Raw genomic sequence first — 22,039 nt, 5'->3', positions numbered from 1 at the left:
AGGAATGTAAAGGCCTACATTTTAAAGAACTCACCATTAGAAATACAAGATGGGCCAGGCATAGGTAGGTAGTGATCTGTTTAAAAAAAAAAAAAGAATCAGGCGTTTTGGAGGACTTAAAACTTAACATGAATCAACAGTGCACAGTGTGATGTGATAATAAAAAATTGGGGGCTGCATTATGAGCATTGTGTCCAGTAGTGGTACTGCTCCTGCAGTGGTCAGACCTTACTAGGGTATCATGATCTCTTCTAAATGCTGGATAAGCTAGAGAACAGTCAGAGAAGGATTCTTGAAATTACGAAGCACCTTGAGATCATGTTCTATGAAGACTGGTTGAGAAATGTGGAGTATATCTCAGAAGAAGCCAACCCTTAATATAGGGGTTCTTAACTTGGGGGTTGTGAACTTTAAAACCATATATGTTGAAATATCTATTTAAATATAATTTATTTCCTTTGTAATCTCTTACATTTTGCTTTGTGAATTTTAAAACCTGATCCTGAGAAGGGGTCCACAGGATTCCTCAGACTGAACAAGAAACTCATGATCCAAAAAGATTAAGAACTCCTAAAATAGTGAAAATATGAGCTCTCTTCTGTTATGGGTGGTACAGTGCTTCTGAATTGGGCCTGATAGAGAGATGGCCCAAAGTCCTCAGGTGGTATAAAGACCTAAGCTGAGTAAGGATGGGAAGCCTAAGTGAACCCCAAGGTTGAGACAGTGAACACTAGTTCCCCGACTGTTTACAGCTCAATCAAACACCAATTCCCACCTACAGTGCCCAGAACTAAGTGATCCAGTGAGAGGCTGTGAAGAGAATCACACAGCTTCTCTGGCTGCTTGTTCTAGGGTTGAGTTGATGGATAGATGTTAGGGATGATTGGATAAATGTTAATGATGGAGATAGATGTTGATGATGAATGAATAATGCGGTTGACTGAGACTTAGCTAAAGTATTCCCTTCCCCTAGCTGCCAGAATATTAAACTGATCTTTAGGATAAAATCAGCCTTCACTTGAATGAGCTTTAAGAATTTAATTATAATAAGTTAGGGGAAGGATCAAGGTTGAGGAATGAGGTGTTGGGAATCTATGCTAGACTATAGATGATAGAGATGGATGGTCAATTGAAATCAGGTTGTATTAGTTGGCTGGAGAGGTGCCTCTCCCTCTCTGGCTCTGGTCAGGCTGGGCACCTTGATCCTGAATGAACTGAGAGTTGATGATGTTCTTGTTAATCAGGTAATTGGTATATATCTCACAGCTCTATTCAGTAGTTGATAATGTGGTAATCAATCAAGCAGGATACAAGTAACTTGAGCAGGTTGCTTGGCTTACCCACCCAGCCGCCCGGGGTCCCCTTCTCACAACTGAGAGACTGTTTGCCTCAGTTTTTTTTATAGTGTTGGCAGCAACTGTCTTCTGCCCCTTGGCTCATGACATCTGGGTAAGGGTCTGAATTCCAAACTGTTGGTTGTCACTCAACTTGCTCTCCATTTTCTTACCAGAAAATGATATTACACTTCAAATACTGAAAGAACAGCCACATGCAATAAGAATTAAAATGAGTTCATCTTAGTCCTAGAGAAGAGAATCAAATTAAATCAATTTATGGGTATTGGGTATTACAAGGCAGATATAGAGTTGAGTGGAGAGTTGGAGGAGTCTTAATAATGAATGCGAGCTGTTCAAAATTGGAATTCACTTTGTTGTTCAGTCATATCCAACTCTTTGTGACCCCATTTGGGGTTTTCTTGGCAAAGATACTGGAGTGATTTGCCATTTCCTTCTCCAGCTCATTTTACAGATGAGAAAACTGAGGTAAACAGGATGAAGTGATTTGCTCAGGATCACATAACTAGGAATTGCCTAAGTCCAGATTTGAACTCAGGAAGATAATACTGACTGCCGATCCAGTGCTCTATCCAATGTGCCACCCAGAATTCACTATCTTGAGATATTATGGATTTCCTGCCCCTACATGTCTTCAAGAAAAAACTGGATGATCACTTTTCAGATGGAGCAGTGCGAGCAATTTTTATAAAGTTATAAATTGGGTTACATGACCTCTGAGATCACTTCAAGTTTAGTGATTCGGTGTGAAATGGATATGTTTAAGCCAAAGACGGGGGAAAGGCTCTGCTTCCTGGTTTTCAGGTCTTAACTCAAGTACCATCTTCTGCAAGACGTCTTTTCTAGTCCTTAATCTTGGTGCCATCCTTCAGAGATCCCCAACAACTGATCTTAAAAATATCTTTTTTGTACACAGTTGTTTGCATGTTGTCTCCACCACAAAATTGTGAGCTTCTTGAGAGGATGATCTTTTGCATTTCTTCATATCTCCAAGACCAAGGCATCACTCCATACTGTCACTGGTCCTCTATGAAAGCAAAGGACAAACAACAACAGTACCTAACACAGTGCCTGGCATGTAGTAAACACTTAACAAATGCTATTCGAATATCTTTATAAAGCTCCAATTAATATTTTTATTTGAAATGTTGTCTTGTGAAAGAAGAATTAGACTTGGTCAACTTGACTCCAGAAGGGCAAGTAGCAGTAAGTAGAAATTACAAGAGAAAGTAGATTCTGTTCCAGATATAAGATTACAGTTTTAAAATTGAAAGAAAACTCAGAAATTATCTTGTATAACTTCATTTTACAGCTGAAGAAACAGAGGGAGGTAGGATTTGTATCCAAGTCCTCCTCGTTCACTCTCTCCAAGCTCAACATGAAGAAAAATTTTCCTATCCCTTAGAGATGTCTAAAGGTTGAATGGTATGTCAGTGAAGAAAAAGCATGTTTCTCATCACTAGAAGCCTTCTAACACCAAGTGTGATGACCACCTTTCTGGGTATATTGTATTTTTGTTTGGGTACAGATTGAAGTAGAAATTTGACGAAATCCCTTTGAATTCAATGGTTCTAAGTTGGTGATGGCAAACCTATGACATGCATGTCAGCAATGACACATGTAGCCATTTTTTATAACATGCAGCCGCATGCTTGCTGTAGTGTAGTGTAGACACTCTATGCACTATAGATGACAATTCTACTTATATTAATTTAGCTATTTTGGTTTATTAAATACAGTTATATATTACAAGTATACATTTTTGTTATTTAAACTGTGAATATGACAGAATTATGGATTTTTTTCTCAAAGTGACACACCACCTGAGTTATGCTCGTTTTTTGGCAAATTTTGACACACCAAGCTCAAAAGGTTGTCCATCACTGGTCTAAGTGAATGTAAAGAGCTATTGTAGAAAGCATTTCTTTAGAATGTAGCTTGAACTAGTGGATTTTGGCAGTCCAGTCTTATTTTGATATTCTGTGTTCCTGGGACAGTATGTCATGGTATGACATCACAATGCCCCCTTACATATGTAAGAGGTTGCATGAGCACAACTTGATCCTATAGCAAGCCACCCATGCCAAAATTTGTTAATTAATTATAAGGGTTGTTTTTTTTTTTTAATTTGACTCAAGGGTCCTTCTATATCATATGTTTTCATGATTTCTTTAATCATCAAAAACTATCAAAAACCGATGACAGAAAAACATCACACTCCTCTCCAAATTTATAGCCACTGCTCTATCAGAGTGTTTTAATCTGAAAGGTATTGCTTTTTTTTAAGTTTGAATAATCTATCCAAGGTCATTGAAACACATGGTTGAATATCAAGGTGCTATAACATTATACTGCCTAAGAAAAATGAGATCAAGTTCCTCGGAGCCTTGAAAATGTATGTCACCTTTGAAATGGCTCCATGAATATGCCAACCAGGTGGTACTACTTTTCACCTTTGCCTACCACCTTACCCATCACCTAAGAAAATGTGATGGAAATGCACTTTTTACATTTAAACTTACTGAATTCTACTGACTGCTTATTAGTCTCAAGGGGAGAATTTCTCCAAGATGCAGAAAGAGAGAAAAAAATCATTCCATTTATTATCACTACATACCAGGTAGTGAGAGACATGGAATCCAGCCGGAAAGATTTCAGGACAAAGAAATTACTCCACCCCCTCCCCATTGACTCCACCTGAAAAAAACTCAGAGTAGCTGAACTGAGTTAACTTTTTAAAAAAATTTTATTTCAAAAATAAGTGGACTGTTTAATTCCATGAGAATGGTTGACTAAACCAAAAGTCATAAAAGTGAAATATAGACTTCAACTTCAAGGATCTCAGTTTATCAGGTTTACCAGAGCAGATCAGAGCCTCTGGATATCTTCAGTAGTAATACCTAATATTTATTAAATGCCTAGAAATTTGCAAAGTGCTTTGTATAGGTTGCCTCTGTGTTCCTTACAACAACCATGGGAAGTACGTGCTATGATTATTCTTCTTTTGCAGATGAGGACTTATTAGTCCTAGCAAAGGTTAAGTGACTTGTCCAGAATCACACAGCTACCAAGTATCTGAGGCAGAATTTGATATCAGGTCCTCTTGCCTATAATTCTGCTTCCAAGTACCTATTCTGGGGCAGCTTGGTGGTGCAGAGGTTAGAGTACTGAACCTGGAGTCAGGTCCAAATTCTATCTATCCTTAGACTTTACAAGTTCTATGTCCCTGATCAAAGCCACTTAACCTGTAACTGCCTCAGTTTCTTCATTGATAAAAATGGAAATAATAATAACTACCTCTCAAAAAGGATTAATTGAAATCATAATCACAACGTAAATAATACAGTGATATAAATATTAACTAGTTATTATTATAACTGAAATATTTGTTTTCCTATGACTAACCGGGGAGGGGGGTCTTTCTGGACTTTACTAGAGTTATTCTTGGGCAACTTGGTAAAGTGAAATGAGAGCTAAATGTGGAATAAGAGAATCTGGGTTCAAATCCAAGCTTAGGCATTTATTACATTAGCAAATGAGATAACTTTGCAAAATTTAAGACATTATATAAACAATAGTTGTTGTTGTGATTATTCATTGTTGCTGTTCTTATTGCTCATCCTTTATTTTTTTTTTAAACCCTTGTACTTCGGTATATTGTCTCATAGGTGGAAGATTGGTAAGGGTGGGCAATGGGGGTCAAGTGACTTGCCCAGGGTCACACAGCTGGGAAGTGTCTGAGGCCGGGTTTGAACCTAGGACCTCCTGTCTCTAGGCCTGACTCTCACTCCACTGAGCTACCCAGCTGCCCCTCATCCTTTATTTTTAAAAAGGACTAATGACATCACAGGGTGATATTTTGACTTGTGCATGCATTAGATTTAAGTGAGAGGAAGTTGTACAAAGACATCAGCCATACTTTCTCTTCCAGAATCATCCAAGACCAGTGGCAAGATGGTCCCAGACACAATGGATGGCCTTAGCATCTCCATTGTCTGACCAAGCTCTGAATGCTCCATAGGACCTCCTTCAGCTGACTTCATGACTGTTAGAACAAATTGTTCTCATCTACCCATTTCACTCAGAAAAGTCTTCAGATGCTTGATCCCACCAATGTCATCTAATTCTTAATTATTATATAATTATTAATAATTAATAAACAACATTAATTTCACCCCTATACTATGCCAAGTATTATTCTAAGTGCTCAGGATTAAAACAACAACAACAACAACAAAATAATACTAATCTTCAAGGATCTTACAGGGCACTAAAGGAAATTATATGTACATTAATGAGGTAATACAATGAGAGTTTGAGGGGGAACTGATAATGAAGATGGGGATAAAATCAGGGAAGGTCTCATGTAGGAGATAGGACATGAAATGAGTTCTAACGGAAGCTACAGATGCATCCCAACTAGCCTCTGAAAAGGTCCCCTGGGTCTTCATCCAGAAGGAATAAAGGTGACTGATTTAAGAAGTCAGAAATGAAAGCAATATTCCCAGGAGACATCAAGTTACAGATCAAGCTTATATTTAAATTTTTTACTTTAGATAAATTTTATTTAAATATACTTGTTATTTACTAAATAAATGTAATATTTCTTTATAAATTATTATTAGGTAAGTTATTATTTTATCGATAAATTTTATTTATCATTTATTTATCTTCTGTTTTTAGGTTTTATAATAATATTTTAGATCTTACATTCCCCCCATCTTTCCCTGATCCCTTATCTTCCCAGATAGCCATTGCTTAAAACAGAGTTTTTTGATGATTGTTTTTAATCGGAAAGAGAGAAAACAAATTCAGATGCACCAATCACCACATTGGAACAAATCTGACATTATATTCCATAATTCATATCAATGACCTTAAAGGAAGGAGGGGAAAGGGATCTTCTCATATCTTTTTTGGGGGGAAAAAGAGAAGATAACCTTGCTTTTGTTATAGAAATATAGGGGTATAGAGATATAGATGTATAATGATGGTGATGATGTGTATCTGTCTATAATCTCCTCAGCCGCAGTTGGTGGGAGTAGCACCTACTCCTATCACCCTGACTGCTTCTGTAAGATATCCCCTTCTCTCTCTAACAGGTTTAGTTGATAACCTCTTAGGGATTCTTTAACAGCTGCCCAAGTAAGGACCCTTGAGAGGTTAGATAGATGGGTAACCTTTCCATGCCCAAGCTGGGGTTGGATAAATTGGTATTGGGCTGTTGATCTGCCTTGGATAATGTTCAGGATCTGACTGTGTTTGACTCCCTTCCCAAGGGCCGTGATAGAAAGACCACTCAGGAAGGACCTTGTTTTGAACACTCTTTTATCTATAAACAGGGAAAGGATAACAAGGTCAAGGATTGGGGACTGGAAACCCTATTGATCTATTATCTATTAGACTAATTAACAATCAGAACTGGAGGCTATTGATCAGGTGGAAACTTGAGATTTCACCTCTTCCTCTATCTCTGGCCAGACCTGGCCACAGCCAAGCCAGAGAAGAGTGAAAACTATTCCTGCAGATGTATTGATGATCTTTATTCTCTCAGCTCTCTCACTACTAGTGTTGATGATTCACTAGCTCACAGTCTATCAGGAAATAGATTCAGGCTTATTCCAACTCTCTTCTTCTTAAACCACCCTTTCCACCCTTCAACCACCCTTCCAGCCACCCTCTGCCCAGACTGAACCACAGAGGTTGGCAGAGACCTGTGATCTCCAGTTCTCAGCCTCTGAGTCCAGAGACTTCTGAATCCAGAGACCTCCCAGTCCAGAGACTTTTCTCCCAATGTGGCAGTGAGAGGTATATATAGGGTGGGGCCAACCAACGTTTGCCTCTGGCTCATGGAACATTCCAAGTCTCTCAACTGCCATCCCTGTTGGTCAGGTGTGGCATCCATCTCTTCCCAGATTATGATTATAACACTCTTTATAATTTTGCGACATTCGGGTTGAATTATTAACACATATATTTCAAAATGAGATATTCAAAACTCCAGGTTTGATGTTAGGATTTTTACTAATGGCATATTTAACTACCTTCACTATATTTTTAGCTTCATTACTCACGCCATGCCAATTTAATTTTGTTTTTATTCTCAGGAACCATTTGAAGTATATACATGTATATATATTTTTATTAATCTCAGGACAGACATCTGGACTATCATTTATACTTCTATTCAGCCTTTTATCTCCCAACATACTCCAGACAATTAATTAAGCCACCCAGTTTCAAAGTGTAGGTAGAAGTATCCCATTATCCTCATTTTATAGATAAGAAAAATAAAAAAAGATACCACAATGTGAAATGATTGACTCAGTGAGTCAGGGGCAGAGTCAAGAAGAGAACCCAGATTTTATGATACCTGGTTGTCTGGGCTAACTGGCAGAACATGCTACCTACCAAAGACCAAAACCATCAACCTTGCTTCCAAACTGCTTCCTAGCTGCATGTTTTCTTTAGCTATGTGATGCCAGGTAACTTCAAAGGGGGTGCCATGCTGGCAAAGTCTCAAATTTTTACAACACAAATCCTATGCCGTCTTGAAAAAAATCAGATTTTCAAGCTACTATAAGTAGCCTTATATTAGAATGTCTTCAAGGGTAGGGAGTAGAATTAGTTCCATATATTACATATATAGAGACAGACAGACAGACAAACAGAGAGAGAGAGAGAGAGAGAGAGAGAGAGAGAGAGAGAGAGAGAGAGAGAAACAGAGAGAGAGAAACAGAGAGAGAGAGAGAGAACCAAGTGCATTAATATGACAAAATAGAGTTTTATTTTCCTCTTGCCTCTTCCCTGCCTAAAATTTACAAAATAATAAATAAAAATCTAACAAATATGGAAAGCACTCTGAGTCCATTACTTTTCTGTTAGAAAGGGACAGCCTGGTTCATCATTGATCCTCTGAAATTTTAGTCATTGCTTTGATAAGAGTTTCTAAGACTTTCAAAGTTGTTTGTCTTAAAGGTGTTGTTATTATTTAAGTTGCTCTCCTACTCAAATTCTGCCTCAGACACTTAGTGGCAGTGTGACTTTGGAAAAGTCACTCAACACCTCAGTTTCCCCAGTCACAAAATGGGAATAATAGTAGCACCTACCTCCCAGGGTTGTTTTGAAGATCAAATGAAAACATATTTTTGATATGCTGATACATAGTCAGTGCTATATAAATGCTAGCTATGATTATTAGCTTTTAGTTGTTTTTCAATTATGTTCTATTCACCATGATCTCCTTTTGGGGTTTTCTTGGCAAAGACACTGGAGTGATTTGTCATTTTGTTCTTCTGCTCATTTTATAGATGAGGAAACTGAGGCAAATGGGAGTAAAATGATTTGCCCAGAGTCACACAGTTAGTCTGTGACTAAGGTCAGATTTGAACTCAAGAAGAGGAGTCTTCTCCTCTTTTTAAACTCAGTTTGCCTCAGTTTCCTAATCTATAAAATGAGCCAGAGAAGGAAATGGTGAACCACTACAGTATCTTGACCAAGAAAATCACCAATAAGGTCATGAAGAATCATACACAACTGAAAACAACACAACTTCTACCCGTTGCTCCTGATTTTGCCCATTGAGATAAAGGAAAATCTAATTCCTCATTCATATGATAGTTTTTAAGTGCTTGAAGACAAGTCATTATCTCCACCTTCTCCCAACTCCCATGTCTTCCCTTCTGCCATATGAATATGCCCACTTTCTTCTGGTTTCTTTTTTTCTGCCAATCTAGTCAGACAAAGAAATAAGGTGAGTTTTCCATGGATTATGCTTGAAGAAATGATACTGACTTTTGGAGATTCTATTTTTTTCTACACATTTACTAACCAGATCTTTAAAAATATATTCTAGAGCTGTAGAGTCAAACTTATATAGAGATATGGAGCCACTCAACTTTACAAAAGGGTTCCTGTACCACATATTAACTTAGAGATACATGTATTCACATGAATTCTATTCTATTTATATTCATTTTGCAAGATAATTCCCAATTGCATTTCAATGTGTTTTAGCTGCACTTTCAGAGTGCTGTGAGTCTACTTCATCCATGATCCCTGTGTCTGACATCTAAAAGGGCACTGTGAAAGATTTTAGAGTAGTTAAGTTCTCCAAGATCAACTCCAACAAATATCTGGAAAAGGTCTCAGAAGGTCCACTGATAAAGAAAATTGAGAAAAGAAAAAAATCGAAGTCAGTTCTGTCCAGTTCAGAAATGCACCAAAAGGAAAAAAAGAATGGTCACAAGAGGTTTAGGACTAATAGATGGCTTGGGATGAGAACCTCAGTAACCTGGTCAGAAGCTAATAAAGTGAGAAGAACCAGTGTGAACAACAGTATCTTGATTGGAAACTAGGAAAGTGGGAAGAGGAGCCAACAAGATGTCCTATAGAAGGACCAGCCAGTACTTTGAATTGGAGCATCACAAATTGACACCAACTCCAATGAGAGCTTGAAGATGAATTCCAACCTGGTCTTTTGGAACAGAAGCAGGTAACAGATCACCATGAAAGGATGGCAATCGTTGGAGCCCTGGGAACCATGACAATGGAGATGAGAGAGTAGAGGTTGTCAGCCCATGGGCACCAGTGCCTGGGAACGTTGCCTGATCTTTAACATCCCACTGGGGCCTGTTAGGGTCATAGCAAAACCCAACTTCTGATTGAGGATCATGCAAATGGAAGAAAAAAGAGACCCGAGGAGGTCTGAATCCATGATGGGCTAGATGAAATACAGGCATTGAGGGAAGACCTATATGAATTGCTATAAAATGGAATAAAAAGAACTATTTATATAATTATAGGGACCTGGAATCAGGAATACTTGTGTACAAAGGTGACCTTAGATACTTACTAGCTGTGTGACAGTGGACAAGTCATTTAACCTCAGTTTCCTCAATTGTAAAATGGAGATAAATAGTACTTAACTTCCAGGAATAATGTAAGGATCTAATGAGATAATATTTGTGGAACTCTTAGCAGAGTGCCTAGTGCTACATAAATGTTAACTAGCATTAGTATACATTTTATTATTATTTACTGCATGTCAGGCATTGTGCTTAGTGATATGAAAACAAACAAGATAGCCCCTAGCCTCAAGGAGCTTATGGTCAACTCATAAAAAGGGGAGTTGGCAAAAGTGGTGGGGAGGTTTCATGGTATGAAGATGGTGGAGAAATAAAATAGAGATCTGGTTCTGAATAACATGTGGCAAAACTTGCCTATGACAGACCAAGGTCCCAGGTGAAGAATCATTTTTTGAGATGGAGTTGAGGATAATGGCTAGAATAGGAGTAGAATGGTTCTAGAGAAACTGCTTAAATGAGGCTTATGATTTAAGATCAACATAATGACCAACCATGATTCCAGATGCTAATAATGAAGCATTCTATTTCTCATCTCCTGATAGAGAAGTAAAGAACTCAAAGTAGAAGATATGTTTATTGGGTCATGGCTAATGTGTAGATTTGATCATTTGCAGTGTATTTGTTGCAATGGTGTTTTGTGTTTTTTTTGGAGGAGCCTAGGAGGCTTTCAAAGGGAGAGAAGGATAAGTGAAAGTAATGATTAAAAAAAAACAACAAAAGAGGAAAAGAAAGACAAAAGGATTGCTGATTTGTTATTAATGTCCAAAAGAGAAGGAAATTCAGAAGGGAACATAGATTAGGACAACTTTGAACTTAATGTGAAGAATTTATTATATACTTGTTCAAAAACAAGATGTATGTAATAGAGATTCATCAATTCACACATAATCATCTTATTCTTTGCATATGGAAATGCTCACTTGTATATAGCAAACAAAAATTATTTTTAAAAACAAGTCCTATGTTTTACATAATTGCACATTTAAACCAAGGAACCAAGAAGGGAAGGAGGTAGCGAAGGAAAAAAATTGGAACTCAAAATTAATGGGGAAAAAAGAAAAGCACAAAAGTTTAAAATTTCATGTGTAATTTTGGGAAAATAAAATATTATTAAATTAGTATATAAAATTTTAACCACATAGCAATTTTTCAGATGTTGTGAAGACAGTTATATGCCTCCCCTAAGACTTCTCTTCAGGCTGGTGTTTGATCTTTTCATTCCTAGCCTTAGCCTGCATTTTTTTTTGAGATGTCACTCCAATCTGTCCATTTTCCTTTGAACATGCTCCAGCTTGTCAATGTTTCTTTTACATGTGGTGTTCCAAATTTATGCAATATTCCAGATGTGGACTGACCAGGACCCACAGAAGAGAGTTTAGATTTGTTTTTGATGGCTCCAGAGGGAAATTTAAGATAACAGAGTGGAAATGTATTAAGCACCTACTATATGCCAGGCACTGAGCTAAGCATCTCGTTTGCTCCTCACAACAACTCTGAGAGTTAGGTGCTATTATCCTCCTTTTATAATTGAGGAAATTGAAGCCATCAGAGGTTATGTGATTTGCCCAGGGTCACACAAGCTAATAAGTGTCTGAGGCTTCATCTGAACTGAGGTCTCCCTGACTCTCAGGATCCAGTGTTTTATCCACTATACCAGCTAGTTATTTAGAAGGAAACCCTTCTGAAAAATTGGGATTATACAAAAGCAGAGTGGGCTGACGAGTGGAATATGGTCTATTAGACTTCTTCAAGAAGAGTATAGATAGAGACTCGCCTTTGTGGAATGTTTTAAAGTGATTTCAAGATTCAGTTAATAATAATAGCTAACATTTGTATAGCACCCACTATGTGCCAGATTGTATGCTAAGTTCTTCAAAAATATTATCTAATTTGATCTTCATATCAACCCTAGGAGGAAGGTGCTATTATTATCCTCGTTTTGTAGATGAGGAAACTGAGGCAAACAGGTTAAATGACTTACCATGGGTCACATAGCTAGGATTCTATAAGCTCAGATTTGAACTCAGGTCTTCCAATCTCCAGTCTAACATGCTATCCACTGCACCATGTAGCTACTAAGATAGAACATCAACTACAGGACCTTTGAGTTCCCTTCCAACTCTAAGACTATGTGATCAGCAATCCATTTTTTAAGTATTTAAAAATGATCCTGTGATAATCCAATTTAGAAAATTTATGGAATTTCCTTCTCCCATTTTCAGAAAATCAAGACAATTAAGAATGGGGGTGGGGGAAGGTAGGGGAAGATGAGAATGATGATGGAGAACCTTTGAATGAAAAGAAATGGAGGAAAAAAAGAATTATACAACTCCCAATATCCAGTTCATCTTAGTGTTTGTGACAAAAAGAGAGGAAAGTATCACGGCCAACCCAGATTGTGGGACAATGGATTTTAAAATCCATATGTATGTTTTTATGCGTGTGCATGCTCATGTGCCATTATGAATGTATATATACATATGTGTTTATATGTATATTTATTTTAAAAATTTTGTTATAAACTAGAAAATTATCAAAAAACATAAATTTTCTACATATGAAGAATTCCAGAAAATAGGAATTATATAAGAATTCACAAACTGCCATATACACCATTTTTTCTATTATATTCATTAAATTTGATCAGGTAGTATCAACATTGCCTTCCTTGTTCGTGGCACTAATTCTATATCATGACTATCTCTTTATCTCCTCTATGTATTTAAAAAAAAACAAACCTTAACTTCTGTCTTAAAATCTAGATACTAAGTATTGGTTCCAAGTCAGAAGAGCTGAAATGGTTAGGCAATTGGAGTTAAGTGACTTGTCCAGGGTCACACAGCTAGGAAGTGTCTTGGGCCAGGTTTGAGCCCAGGACCTCCCATCTCTCTATCCGCTGATCCACCTGGCTGCCTCTCTAAGCATTTTTAAAAGTGTGATCAATGATATTTCCTTTCTCCTTCCACTCAAATAAGAATGTTTCCTTGTATTTCAAGTATAGACAAAATAACCATTGATCCAGCAATACCAATACTAGTACATATCCCAAAGAGATCAAAGAAAAGGGAAAAGGACCCACATGTACAAAAGCATTTATAGCAGTTCTTTTGCGGCAAAGAATTGCTCATCAATTCTGGGACTGAACAAGTTGTGGTATATCGTTGTGACAGACAATTATTATGCTATTAAAATGGCGAGCAAGATAGTTTCAGAAAAATTTGGGAAGACTATATGAACTGATGTAAAGTAAAGTGAACAGAACCAGGAGAACACTGTACACAGTAACAGCAGTTTTGTAACAATGATCAACATGAAAAACCTAGCTACTCTGACTAAGACAATGATTTAAGATAATTCCAAAGGATTCCTGATGAAAATTGTTCTCTACCTCTGTAGAGAGAATTGATGAATAATGGTTGCATTGAAAAACACTTTTTTCCACTTTCTTTACTTTCCCTGTCTGTGTGTATATGTTTTCTTTTGCCACATGGCTAATTGGGAAATGTTTTTGCATGGCTTTACATATATAATCTATATTATATTGCTTGCTCTCACAATGGACAGCAGAGGGACAGAATGGAAGGAAAGAATTTGGAACTCAAGAATTTTTTAAAGGAATGTTAAAAATACTTTGTGTAACTTGGAAATCTTTAACAAAAATGTATATGTTAAAATAACCATATATTTATATTGCAAATTGACATATGTTACATATTTATGTTTTTTAAAAAGAATAGACAAGCAATCACAGAGACAAGTTATAATATAACAAAAGAAAGCACTAAATAATTAGAGCTATTTAAAAATGTTATGGCCTAGTAAATTTCCCCAAACTCAGAATGTCCCCATTTATGGAAGATCAAACTGGGAAACTGACCACAATCCTAGTACAAAGACTTGCTATGACCTGCACCTCTCACTTGTATTCAATTTTTTAATGACTTTTGTAAATATTACTTCAACTGAGTGCTTCCTATTATAAGAATGATAGTAGAAAATAGTTCTTGTTATATTAGTTTAGAGATAAGAAGTAGAGAAGCTGGCTTGAGAAAGAACTGGAGTTTTAAGCAGAGCTGAGACAGTGTCAACTTTAAATGTTGACAGTTGTAATAGTTTTTCTGTGGCAGTTACTCTTTCTGGGTGTAGCAGTGGCAGTTGGTCTCTGACAGTTGGTAGAGTCACACACAGGAATTCTCTCTCCCAGGGATGGAGGAGGTAACATCTTTGCCTCTCTCTCTCACTGTCTGAGGGAAAGACTTGAAGGAGCTTAGTGTTTTCCTTTCCCATTTTGGGAAACACTAGTGACTATTGTTGTTTTTATAGATTGTTTTAATTCTGAGAAGACCAAGAAAAGTCCTGGTCTTTGGTTTTCTGAGTCTTTTAAGGCTCAGAGTCCTAACTTGATTCTTGTTCAGACTCAATGAGCTAGCCTTTGTTATTTTATAACTTAAAGGCAAAGTTAAGAATTATAAGGATAATATCATTAGTTTATTTAGAATAGTATAAATTTGGGTTAGTCAGATCAGGAAGGATTAGTATAGCCTGTGAAAACAGGAGAAGCGGTTCCTTGCTGAACCAGGGAGTTTTATTTGGGTGGAGTTAGAATCTCTTAGAGTTAGAAATCCTTTTTATCCTCATATATTTCAATAAATATTTTATTTTTTATAACAAAAGTCTCTTTAGCATCCTTGAGCCTGGCCCTAAAGAGAAGTTCAAATATGAGCTTCACTTCACTGATATAAACTGAAGATACTTTGTGTGCTCAGCAAGCAGAGTATCTGAAATCAGTTTATAACCCATAATAAATCCATTGCTCTATTAGTTTTACAGTCATCTTTTATTTTTACACTATCGAGCTAAGCTGATTTCTTTACATGCTTCTCCCTGTTCTACCCCTTAATTTTTTTTTCTTTGAGAACCTTACATATCTTTTGAGCTGATTTCATTATCAGAGTTTCAGACCAAAGGGTTACACTTGTCTTTTCTTTGAATCTTTTAAAACCCAATCTCCCCAGACTTTGTTTCTGTGAAGGTGGAAAATTTGCTACACCTGAGCTAAATTTCCAGCATCCTTTTAAGTACATCTTCATTTGACATACAGGGGCTTGGGAGATAAATTTTACTGGAATCCATGCTGCAGGGTTTTTTTGTGGGGAGCTTGAGCTTTGTTTTGGTTAAAGTGTGACAGGTGTGGGTCTCTGGCTCTGTGCTCTGCTCACACAAAAATTTTCCACCTGCACAGTTCTATGTCTTGATTATGGCCAAAACTCTCTTTCTTATCTCTTATGAAGCATAACATGTTGGACTAGGTATTGGACATATATAATTTATAAATTGTGGAGGACTATAGTGGTGTAGTGGATAGAGAGCCAACCTTATAGCCAGGAAGTCTTTCACAATTGGTAAAATGTTTTCCTCACAATAGCCCAGTGAGGGAGATAGTAATTTATAATATCATTTTAGAATTTATAATATCATTTTAGAATTTAGACAACTGAGCATTGGATATGAAATTCCAAAGTGGGGTTTGGGCCACTCCAGTTCTCCTTCACTGGAAAGCAAGGATCAGAGGGCCATTTGTTAGAGATGTTTCAGAAATTCCTGGTAAGATGTCAGCTGGACCAGATGACTTCTAAGGTTTATTCCAACATAGTGATTCCATGAGGAAATTGAGGATCAGGAAGGTGAAGGACATGGCCGGGGCTAGCAATTGTCAAAGTCAATATTGAAACTCAAGTTTCATCAGTCACAGAACAGAGAATGGAAGCTCCTCTATTAACTATAATATCCTTGAGGGGGGAAAAACTGGGGTCCGTTGCTGTTTTTTGTGGAATAACTGACAAAAATCCATCCTTGAAATCAGAAAGAACTTGGGTTTGAGTCCTTCTTCTGACACTACTGGCTGTGTGATAATGGAAAAGTCAATATCTCAGAACTCTCTAAGACTATTTGTAGGTAATGATCTGTGCTAGAAGGAGTATCCTTGCTAGAAGTCCCCTAATAGCAAAGAAATCACTGATACATTTAATCTTCCCTGTCCCTACTGCCATCACCAATCATCATCATCACCACCATCATCATTCTCAGTGCCTAGCATAGCATCATGTCCATAGTAGAAACTTGATAAATTTTGTTAAATTAGGATGCATTACTCCTATCCCAGGGGCAGCTAAATGGTACAGTGAATAGAGCACCAGGCTTGAAGTCATAAGACTCATCTTCCTGGGTTCAAATCTGACCTCAAACAACTTCCTAGCTGGCATGTCACTTGGGCAAGTCATTTACCCCACCCCCAGTCACCTAGCCCTTGCCTCTTTTCTGTATTGGAATTGATACTAGAGTAGAAGGTAAGGAAAGAGAAAGAGGAGGAAGAGGAGGAGGAGGAGGAGTAAAAGAACATGAACAAGAACAAAAAGGAGGAGGAAGAGAAGGAGGATGTGGAGGAGGAAATGGCAAACCACACAAGTAACTTTGCCAAGAAAACCTCAAATGGCATCACAAAGAATCAAACACAACTGAAATGACTGGACATCAAATCTCCTATCCCAGAATTGTGGGTCGAGCAGCAAAATTCAGGAGCATAACTCAGCAATAGCCCCTAACACAGGCAAATGCACAGAATAGCATCCATTTATCCTTCTGCCTAGGAAAATATTCAAATATCCTACAAATTGTGTTTCAAAGTTCCCGTCTGAATTCAGCAAAGGGATATGTTCCTTCTCCAGAGAAAGGATCTTTTCTTATCAGAGGAACATTTGATATAGTGGGAGGAATGCCAAGTATTATGTCAAAGGTTCAAATACCAGTGCCAGTGTTTACTACCTGTATGATCTTGGGTGGGTCAGGGAGGTAAAGAAACAGCACTAACCCTCAAGATAGAAAACTGGAGTTCAAATTCCATCTCTTGTGAGGCCCTATGGAATTCTGAGCTATGGCTTGAACCCCTCTAAGCAGCTAGAATTCCACTCTGCAATCTGAATCTCACACTCTGGCATTTACTGCCTATATGAACTTGAGCAAGTCACTAAATAACTACCTGGGGCCTCAGTTTCCTCATTTGTAAAATGAGGAGATTGGACAGGATAGCCCCTCAGGTGCTTTCTATAGTTCAGTCTATGATTCTATATATGACTTTGGGTAGGTCACTTACCTGCTTCAGTTTCAGTTTCTTCATCAATAAAAGGTGGGGAGGAATTGGATTAGATGGCCTTAAAGGTCTTTTTCAGCTCTAAATCTATGATCCTATGATCCAGTGCTCCTCAATCCAAGCAAGCATAGGATCATCTATAATGATGAGGTCACAGGACCAGAAGGGATATCAAAGGCCATGGAGTCCAACACCCTCCTGGAGAGGAAACTGAGATCCAAAGAGATGCCTTGACCATGATCACACAGATATCAAGCACCAGAAGTCTAAACACACTGTTCTTGTGCTGGAACAAATGAGGGATATGGAGACATTAGAGTCAGGGGCTGGTTAGGGATGGAGCATCCTCAAGGGAACAGTGGTAATGGCAAGCACTCACTCATCAATGCTATTCTGGCACTTCTCATCTACAGCTGTTGCTGCTTAGGCAAAGAGCCACCAATGAAGTGACAGGCTGATTGGTGATGTCCTGTGACCTGAGGTGATCCTGCTGGCATCTGCCCAGTCAGTCCCACCTGGGCTGTGTCAGTGCCTGAAGCACTGACACTGAGAGGTTTCATTCTGATTAAAGCATCGATGTGAGTTAACAGTGGGATATGAGAGGTAAGAAAGATTATTCAATCTTAGGAAGCCACGAGGGAATAGTGTCAAAAATGAAGGAATTGAAAATTCTTTTGTATCCTTTCCTGATCAGATCATAACAAGGTATTCTGTATCTCTGTTAATGTTCTACAATGATCCAGGGGATGCTAAAAGATCTGGAATGTATCAGGAAGAAGGAGATCCCAGAGGGCAAAGGGATTTGAGTGTGTGTTACATAAGGAATGGCTGAAGGAACTGGGGATGTAATAACTCGGGGGGAGATATAATCCCCGTCTCTAAATATTTAAAGGGTTTATCTATAGGGGAGAGGTTTAGACATGATTACATATGGCTCCAAAGCGCAAATCTAAAATCACTGGGTTGGGGAAGAGTTACAGAGTGGCCAGTTTTGCTCAATAGAAGGAAGACTTTTCCCCCCCAATTCGAAGAACTGTCCAGCAGTGTATTAGGCTGCTTGTTGAGGGAAGATGGACCCCATCTCCCTAGAAGGATTCAAGGAGAGACTGGAGGATCAACAGGTCCCTATTATGTGCTTACTTCATACCAAACATTATAACCTCTGCTCCCCTTAATAAGCTCTTTAAGGAAGATCTAAAATTGGCACAAAAATACATTTAGTCCTTCGAGGTATTCTTAAATTCTGGTCCTTCTATATGTAGAGACAGACTCCTGAGCTATCTCATTCCTAATTCCTTTAACCATTCTTCATGTGCTTGGTGCTATGGATACAAAACTAAAAGGGAAACTCTCCCTGCCTTCAAGGGGCTTACATTCTTACAGGGGAGACAACATACATATATAAACATATATAAGATATGCAATGGTTGGAAAAGTTACATATCACAATTATGAGCCTCGGTTTTCTCATCTGTAAAATAAGAAGTAACCCCCAAGTTTCCTTTATTCCTAAAAATTTAATGACTTTGTAATTCCATGGGATAAATATAAAGCATACTTATAAAGCACATTTGAACAGGAAGAGAAGAATAGTTTGGAAATTGGAAATCACAAAGTTCTTTTACTGACCTTCAAGCTTCATGTGAAGGCTAAGAATCATTTTTTCAATACCACATTTTGTTGGTGTTGCTATGTGGGAGCAAGACATAGAACATCACTGCTGCTGAAGAACTAAAGATAAGCCTCACACAGAGAACAATGATGTGTCTGAGCAGATGGCAACTTGTAAATAACAAGGAATTCTGAAGAGCAAAAGTAAAGGATGTCATCAAGGAATTGCCTGATAGGAAGAGAAGATGGGGTCGTCACATTATTATGTGAGGATAAGAGATGACTGGTGGACAACCAGAATGCTCCATTAGTTCCCTCTTTTTATTTATTTTATTTTATTTTTGTGTTTTTTATTTCTTTTTTTTTCATTAGTTTCCTCTTGATATTGAGAGAAAGTGAGAAAGGCCTCCAATAAGTTCCTATGTCTAACTTTTGGAAGAAATGGTCAGGAGTTCTATAGGGTAGCAAGGTTGGAGGGTTGCAGTCTGCATCATTAAAGACAACTCTTGCTCAATGAGATTATAGATCTAGTTGACTATAGAGCATCTCAATGGGTCTTTATCCCTTTCTTTAAGCTACACTTTAACAAATCCCTTTTCCTGAAGTAGGAAGTACACATGATTTCTCATTAGATAATAGTAAGAAAAGGGAAGTTAATTTATTCCCGAGTTGTTTCACATGAATTTAGTTTTCCCAACAAAGATGGCAAACTCAAGTGAAAAGATCATGTTCTTTATTTTCATATCTAGCTTTCTTCCTATTAGATCTTTTGGGGCCTGTCTGTTCCAAGTATCTCTATGATTCTGGGGTTCCTTGATTTCCCTGATTTGATGGATCATTGATATAATCACAGAAGCATAGTTAGAACATATCAGAGCAGAAAGGCATCCACAGAGCCCATCTAGTCAGGTCATACCTGAAAGAAATTGTCTACAGTCTCTGGAGAAGTTTTTATTAGCCTTTACTTGAAGATCTTTCTAGTGGAAGCCATGACTTCCAAAGGCAATTCATTCCTCATTTCTTGGAGCTGGACCTGGCTTCCAAGAAGGCCCTGAAGCCTTCCACCTATAGCATACTGAGTCAATAAATCCTTTTAGTGAAAGAGTCCCTTTGCTACCCCCAGATGCAAATGCAGCTAAAGAGAGATGGCTGAAGCTGAAGTCTTCTTGAAGGGTCCAACAGTCCTGGTCTCACAATCAATAGAAAAAAGGTTTCTCCAGGTCACATAATCCACAAACTGCAACCAATTAGAAAATATTCACACATGTTCCTCAATGATCATCAAAATAGCAGGCTTCCCAGGCTATTCAAGGGGAAAAGTTGCATTAGCCAAGCAATTGAGAGGATTCATGTGGGCACCAGACCCTCATTACATATTAGGAATTTGATAAATGTTTGTTTAATTTAATTAAATCCAATACTCTTGTCCTTACAAATGGGAAGACTATAATAGCCCTAGGAATTTAGTTGACTTAATGAATAGCAAACCCAGGTCTAACCTTAAGTTCAATGTTCTTTCTGTCATAGGGTATTGTAGACCACTTGGGCTCTGAGTTTCTTGAGTAAAGGGTCTCTATATTTGCATTCACAGAGTCCTAAAAGGGACTCCTGAATAGAATGGGCTTGTAAACAAGTATCTCCCATGCTGGACTGAATTACTTTCTAATTAGAATAGCTGTGAGCATTTCCTGTAACCTAAATTATGAATTAAAATCAGTGATTCTCAAAGTGGGCGCTACTGCCCCCTGGTGGGTGCTGCAGGGATCCAGGGAAGCAGTGATGGCCACAGGTGCATTTATCTTTCCTATTAATTGCTATTAAAAATTTTTAAAATTAATTCCCAGGGGACTAAGTAATATTTTTTTCTGGAAAGGAGGCAGTAGGCCAAAAAAGTTTGGGAACCACTGAATTAGATCATAGTCATTTTGAATGCTTATCAATGACTGATTAGTGTACTTTTAAAACTATTTTAGTAATCATTTGTTCTTATGTCCCCTGCATTTCCCCAAATAGCCTTCTTTCCTCCTCCCCCTCAGAGAGCTATCCCCCCTCATAACAAAGAAAAGAGAGAGGGGGGAAAACAGTTCAACAAAACCAGTACATCAAAAAAGTCTACCATCATATGTAGTTTTTCATGTCTATAAATCCCAGGTTATTCAAGGAATATTGGGAGATGCTTTCCTTGATGTCATGTTTGATCATTATAATTTTGTAACATTTGCTTCTGAGATTTTCTTAATGGTGGCTTTTTTTCCTTTTCATTGTGTTTTTTGTACAATGTTTTCTTGCAAATAATGTATATTATATATATATATATATATGTTTGTTTAGTTGTTTGTTTATTTATTTATTTTTGGCGAATTATTCAGAAGGTCATTTTTAAACCGTATTATTGATTTTAGGCTAAAAAATCCTGATTTTTTTCTATCCCTTTCATAATCAACTAATATGCACTATATACATGTCTATTTATATTCATATACACATAGATATATATACACATAGATGTATATATGTGTATAGAGAGATAGTTTAACAAATTAATAAAGAATAAAGCTGAGTCATTACTACATAATTCTGTTAATAACAAGATAATGACCATATCACTTCCATTTGAAATTGGGCCTATTTACCAACTAAAGTCAATTAGGTTACCTATTATGTCACCTTAAATGAAGCCTTTGACATGTAGAAATCCTACAATTTTCTATGTTCAGTCATTTCAGTGGTGTGCAACTCTTTGTAACCCTACTTGAGGTCTTCTTGGAAAAGTTACTGACATAGTGTGCCATTTCCTTCTGCAGCCCATTTTACAGATAAGGAAACTAAGGGAAACAGGATTAAGTGACTTGCTCAGGGTCACACAGCTAGTAAGTGTCTAAGGCCAGATTTTAATTGAGGAACTCCTGACTCCAAACCTGGTACTCTATCCATGTTGCCACCTAACAGCCTTGTGAATCAGTTGCATAATTGCTCTTGTTAGGACATCAATGAAATGAAATGGAATAATTAGGAGAAGCCCCAAAACTTTGATCATATCTGATCAGAAAGCAAGCAAA

Source organism: Gracilinanus agilis, chromosome 5, assembly GCF_016433145.1.
Source record: "Gracilinanus agilis isolate LMUSP501 chromosome 5, AgileGrace, whole genome shotgun sequence".
In the NCBI taxonomy this organism is placed as follows: domain Eukaryota; kingdom Metazoa; phylum Chordata; class Mammalia; order Didelphimorphia; family Didelphidae; genus Gracilinanus; species Gracilinanus agilis.
The sequence above is the reverse complement of the archived record's forward strand: the minus strand, read 5'-3'. Positions refer to the sequence as shown.